This window comes from Hydra vulgaris, chromosome 15, assembly GCF_038396675.1.
Source record: "Hydra vulgaris chromosome 15, alternate assembly HydraT2T_AEP".
NCBI lineage: Eukaryota > Metazoa > Cnidaria > Hydrozoa > Anthoathecata > Hydridae > Hydra > Hydra vulgaris.
The window spans coordinates 15295620-15302500 of NC_088934.1; positions in this window are offsets into that span (position 1 = coordinate 15295620).

The window sequence follows — 6881 nt, forward strand, 5'->3', positions numbered from 1 at the left end:
CCACCTATCGGTAATGGATTGGCCGCCTCAATTTCCGGATCTCAACCCTATCGAGAACCTGTGGGAGATCGTCAACCGCAGAATTAATCGTGAAGGTATTCGCAATAAGGATCAACTGTTTGAACAAATTCAAAAGGCCTGGGCAGCGATTCCACAAAGTTTCATTGATCACTTGATCGAATCTATGCCTCGAAGATGCAAGGCTGTGATCGACAACAATGGATTCGCCACGAAATATTGATAGCGAAATACGGCTTGGTCAACATTTTGTCGAGTTGCACTTGTTTTGTCTAGAAGGAAATCAACTTTTTTTAATACTTTTGATTAATTTATTAATTTTCGTGTACAAATAATGAACTTTGTGATGAATAAAACTTGAAGAACTTTGTCTCTAAACTTACATAGTTATTTCTCTAAATTGAAAAAATGCAGCACTTTTGTATAAAGAAACTAAATTAGCATTATTTGGTTTTGTCCGATACTGTATATACTCGTTTTGTCCGATACTGTGTATATATATATATAGACACACACACACACACACACACACACACACACACACACACACACACACACACACACACACACACACACACACACACACACACACACACACACACACATATATACGGCTCCTGTGTGTGTATACCTATATTTTTGATGTTTGAGATAGCTAACTTCCTGATATGGAATCAACTTCAAAAATTTATGTTTATACTTATGTCAAATAAGGACGCTTTGCAAAAAATTGCGATGATTGAAGTTTGGGAACAAAAAAGCCCTAAATTTTTGGCCACAACTACCCCAAACAAGAGAGCAACAAGTTAAATATATTTTGTACTATTCCTAAACAAATTTATATTCATCAATAAATTCTAAATTTCATTCAATAATCTCTTATTTTTCAAAAATTATGGCTATACAAAGTTTGAACCCCCTATTTGAGGGGGTTACAAATTTTATAAGGTCACAATTTTTAAACCCCGTGTGACCCATACCACTAGCAACTCTTTACTCCTGTAAAGTGTTGCTAGTGGTATGCTGAATAATTAAGCAGCTTTATTGGGTGGAAATTTCCCCACCTTGTACTTTGGCCAGAGCAAATGTCGTTTGCTCTTTGGTGTGGCAATGCAGCGGCTGCCCCACTGGCCATTATTTATTAGAAATCGTTAGATCAAGGCGTAGTTTCAAAGTCGCGGCTTTCGGCAAACGTAACGCCGCTGTTTAAAAAAGACTCCAGACTTGACCCAGCAAATTACAGGCCAATCTCCATTACCTTTGTACCATGCAAAATAATGGAAAAAATGGAAAAAGATAAGATCACAGAGCACCTTGTAGCCAAAAAACTTATTGCCGGTTGTAAACACGGCTTCATCAATAAAAAAGCCTGTGTCACAAATCTGCTGGAAACCATCGACTTTCTAACCTATGTTAGAAAGTCCATGGTCTACGTTTCGTATCTCATACACTTCCTGTGTAGTGATCTTTCTTGACTTTGCCAAATCTTTCGACCAACCCTCACAAAAGACTATCGCAAAAACTTGTAAATATCTATGGATTAGATGGTAAAATTCTTAACTGGAACAACATTAACTCAGCTAACTGGTATGTTGCTCCACTTATCATCCCACCAAGTTACGGTCATCACAAGCGCTTTTATCGTAAAACGGACAACAATTGCCTCGTTCGATTCAACTTTTTTATCAATAACACTTGCAAATCTCAATCCAAGAGATTTAAATTATTATAAATTATTACACAGCCAATAATTTTTTTTTGGAATACGAAGATATGAAATATCACAAAAAATATTTTTTGTAACATTTCATATCTTCGTATTCCCAAAAAAAATTTCTACCACATGATAAAATCATAAAAAATTGATTCATTAGTTAATCAAAAGCAAAAGAATAAACATTGTTATAACTATTTCATTATATCCTTTATTTTATTGTATTCTGTTATATCTATTTTAACGCTTAATTACTGAATAACTAACTAACTTAGCTTAATAACAAACACAAGATTATCATTGTTTACGTTAATAATGAATACTGCATAGCTTATTTTAACATTGGTTATTTATTTAAAATGCAACTTACATATTCTAAAGCAAAATATCTAAAAAGTTTGAAATAGTTGTTTACTGAACTAATATCTATTATACGCACTTTCAAGATAACCTTGAAACAAATATTGTTCAACATAGCCTTGAACTAAATTAACTCGCTTCCAATTAGGAACCAATGTTGCAACTGTCTGTATTTGCACAACTTTTTTATTCGAATCGAATTTTTAAATTGCTAACTGTGCAAATTTTTAAAATTCTTTTTTATTAAAGTACTTTTAATATCTGTAAAAAGTTACGTCAGCAATTTAAATTTGTCAATTTTGCGCAACCTATTCTAGTTGAAGCGAGGTTTTTTAAAAAAAACGTGATAATCGAAACTTCCAGATTAAACTTTCTTGAGATATCTTCAAGCGATAATGCCTCAATAAACCCACACACTAGTATATAAAGGGCTGCCACTTTCGGTCGTTTATAAAATTATTTGCAACTGTTTTCATCAAGATTTAGTTGAAGTTAAATAAAGAAAATAATAGTTGACACCAAGCTTTACGATTTACTAGAGGTCTCACCAAATGCATCAATTAACGATCTAAAAAAGGTTGGTGGTATTATAATGTTATTTACACTAAACTTGTAGTTAACTAACTGAAAGCAGTGATCAAAAAAAGTGATAAAATATTTTCATCCCTAAATTACAAATTTTTTAATGTAATACTGGTACTAAATAATTAATTAGGAAAAAATTTAAAACTAAAAATCAAACATTTAGATGACTCTATACAAGACCGTAGACAACTTTTTTTGATATTTGAGCTAAGCAACTTTGAAACATGAAGAAAACTCCATAATTAAGTATGTTCATATATATGAGGAATGAGGATGCTACGCAAAAAATTGCGGTGATTAGAGACTGAGAACAACAAAAACCCCAAAGCGTTAGCCCCCTCCCCCACCGGCCCTAAATAAGAAGGCAATTAGTCAAGTTTTTTTGTTTTTTTTTAATTTTAAATCTTATTTATATTCATCGACAAATTTTAAATTTGATTCAATAATCTTTTGTTGTTCGGCTTTTATGACCTTATAAAGTTTACACCCCCACAAATCGAGGGGGGTATAAACTTTATAAAGTCATAAAAGCCGATCAACAAGAGTATTAAATTTTAGAAATATTAGGGAAGGGATTACGTGAAAGTAATAAGAGTTTTATGAAAACAACAGGTTCTAACAAGTTTCATCTTTTTAAATTTTTTTATGCTCGCTTTTATACCTTTTTTATTTTGTCGCAAAGATTTTATTTGTCATCTTTTGTCATAAAAATTTTGCAATTTTGTAACTTTTTTGTCATAAAAATTAATTTGACTTACATGCTCACATTAAATTTCGGGAAAACCAAACATGTAAGTCCTATTTAGTGCATTGTTAAAAGGATAATATTATTTATATATGCTAATTCACGACAAGTTAACTAGCTAACATAAAAAGTTTATTTTTTTCTTTAAAGACGTAAGATAGTGCGCAACCTCCGGGTCAAGCTTGAGGGGTGGGTGTGTCGTACCTCCCTAAGATAGTAAAACTTTAACTTATTGTTAGTAGGGAATTTTCAAATGGAGAAAAGCACAAAAACAAAAACAAAGTAATAACCTTTCAAAAACAGTATACATTAAAACAAAAGAACAAGAGGCATTAAATTCACCATCATTTTCTGTTCTTTTAACAATAAAACCGTTTTTAATTGAGCTTTGTTTTTGATGTCCAGATCGAGATCTGTAGGTTTCTTAAAAAAATTTTTAACTGACGCTAAGACCCTTTTAAGTATCTTTTGTAATTTTTTGAAACTACACCCCTTTCTAGAGAATTAAATAAGGGTTGAATCTTTATACAGCAATCAAATTTGATTGCTGTATAAAGATTCAACCTTATATAGCAATCAAATTATTTTTTGATTGCTGCATAAAATTGAACCCTTCACAAAATGAGAAGTTGTATTTTTTTTTTGTTTGGAGATTTTTAATAGTGGGTAGCCACCTTAAAACCCATTGGACTGGTAGAACTACTATTTATGCTATTTTATAAGTTGGTATATTTGTCATCACCCAGTGAGATCTAACCGGTAAAGGTAGACTATTGCGGTGGTGCCGGTAACTTTTGGAATTACACCTGAAAAATTATTATGTTAGTAGCTAAAACACCAAAGGACGTTTAGTTGACTCTTTATTTACAGAGAAATCTATTTCTAATATAACATACTAAAGCAGGGTGTTTTATTTTATTTTTTAAACATATAAAAATAACGGTGTTATAAAAAATATTATTAATGAAAAAGTAAGTTAAACAAAATACACGATTTAATTTTAAATTGATTTAAATACGAGTGGTGTTGCGTGGTATTATACTGCGGTGTAAAAAAGTTTTACAATTTGAACATGCGACTATTCCTTTTATCAACAAACCAATAACAATTAATTAATCAATAGCCTCTTCTTTAACTAATAATATTATTATGTAGTTACGTACAACTGAGGTTTTCTGAAAACCTTTTAATGTGTTGTCAAAAACCACATTAAACTCATTTAAAGACTTTATGGTAACCAATAATATAATGATGTCTTTAATAATTACATTAATATTACATTTCAAAATTTACTTAAGTAAATTTTGAGTTGTAATATTAATGTAATTATGAAAGCGCAATAATTTTGATTGAAATAGTTTTAATAATATTTTAATATTAAATTTTCTTTAAAATTATGCTATATTGTGGTATAAACAAAAACAAACTTAAGGTGGCTCACCCCCATTAAGTCTAACTTTTTATTTATAAAATTTCTAAACTTGTTTTTAATTTTTTATATATGGAAATTACATTGAAACTAACTCATTTATACTTAAAATATTACAATTCTAGTTCCAGCCCTCATAAATAAGTTAATACACATACTGTGAAAATTTGAAAATAAAAGCTCTAACCAAACTGAAAATAATAACGTTTTCGTAAGAAAAACATATTAAAATAAGAAAGTCCTTAAAAACACATTTAAAAATAAAACAACGTAAAAACGAAAAGTTTTTTTGTGAAAAGTTACTAAAAACTGCTACTAGTATAAAAGTTTCCATCATCATTCTCCTTCTCAATGTCTAAATAGCCTTTTTTTATCGATCTTAAATGTTTTCTTCGTTTTTTATTAATATCAGTTGATTTTCTTGACATACTTGATAGTCGCTTTTTATCTTTTTTGAAAGCTCTTTTTTCGAAATAAATACCTCCAGGAAAACCAAGCATTTTAAAAACATACCTTAAGGAAGTAAATTCATCATTATAATTTAAAAGAGAAGAATAAACAGCTATTTCAAGAATTTATCTTGCAGTAAAAATAGCTTTAGGGCATCGCTGCCATATGAAACCATTAAATGACTCATTGCAGTTTTGTGTCATTCCATGTAAACACTTTCTGAGCATTTCAGGGTTTGACAATTCTTGAAAAATAGGTTTAATTTCCTTCATAATTGCAACTGGTAAGTTAATTTTTTGTTCATAGCTTATTTTACCTGTAACTTTATCTGATTGCCATTTGCACCTGCTCTTTTTCACTTTTAAGCAAAATTTTCCCTTTAAGCAAAATACCAAACTTAAGAATGTTCTTGCTTATCACATTGGAATGTTGAGAAAAAGATTGAAACAACCACTTCATTTGGCGACGATGCAAACTTTACAAAATCAGTTTTGTTTACAAAAAAACTTTTGAACACAAAAAACTAGCGTATGAATTTTAAAACCTGTTAACTTAAATTTAGATAGAAATAATATATAAAGTATATATTATAATAATTATAAGTATAGTAATAAATAATAATTAATAATTTATAATGGATTATATTACTATTATGTATGGGATAATAAATAAATTATTAATTATCTTGTACATAATAGCGATATAATTATCTTATAAAGATAATTTTAAGAATAATACGGAAGGTGTCACACTTTAAGTGACTCACTTATACAGAAGCATGATCTTGGGGAACACTAATTAATAACATAATAATAAACAAAAATAATAATAGCTACTAACTTGTTGCCCTCACATTTGGAGTAGGGGTGGTAAATATTTTAGGGTATTTTTGTATCCAGGCTGTAACACCACAATCGTTATTTCTTTATCTACTTATAAATCATTTCTACGCTACAGCTCGGGATATAGGTATATTACACAGCGGCGTAGCAAAGTATATTTTGTCATTAGACAAAATATACTTTGTAGACGTGGTCGTTAGACAAAATATACTTTGTAGACGTGGTCGAGATGCCCAATATCTGTTTCTCTGGAACAATAACTTTTCTTAAAAAAAACCAAATAAAACTCTTTAAATATACCTTAGATCTTTACAATAATAAAGCGTCCTCTTAAAAAGTTCGGGGCACCTTAATCTTCAGGGCATGGTGTTATAGCCCCCATAATTCAGGACAGGTTTAAACTTTCTCTCCTTAGTTTTTAAATAATAAATGTATTTACGCAAAAAACTTGTAAAAAAGAAGTAACAATTATGCCAATTATTTTGTTTTCAAATAATCTACCTTTTCTGAGTCTTCCATGGGTATATGCGCCTCCCAGACGGCACATCTGGTTTTAATCTCGGAATTAAAACCCGTATAAACACGTGTTTGTTACGATCCAGGCGTAAACCAAAAACACGTGGATTTCACGGGAAGTTTAACTGGAGTTTTACACGTGTTTTCTAAGGTTTCAAACACGAGTTTTTTTATGTTTTAAATACGTGTTTTTGAGGTTTTAAATTCGTGTTTTCTATAGTT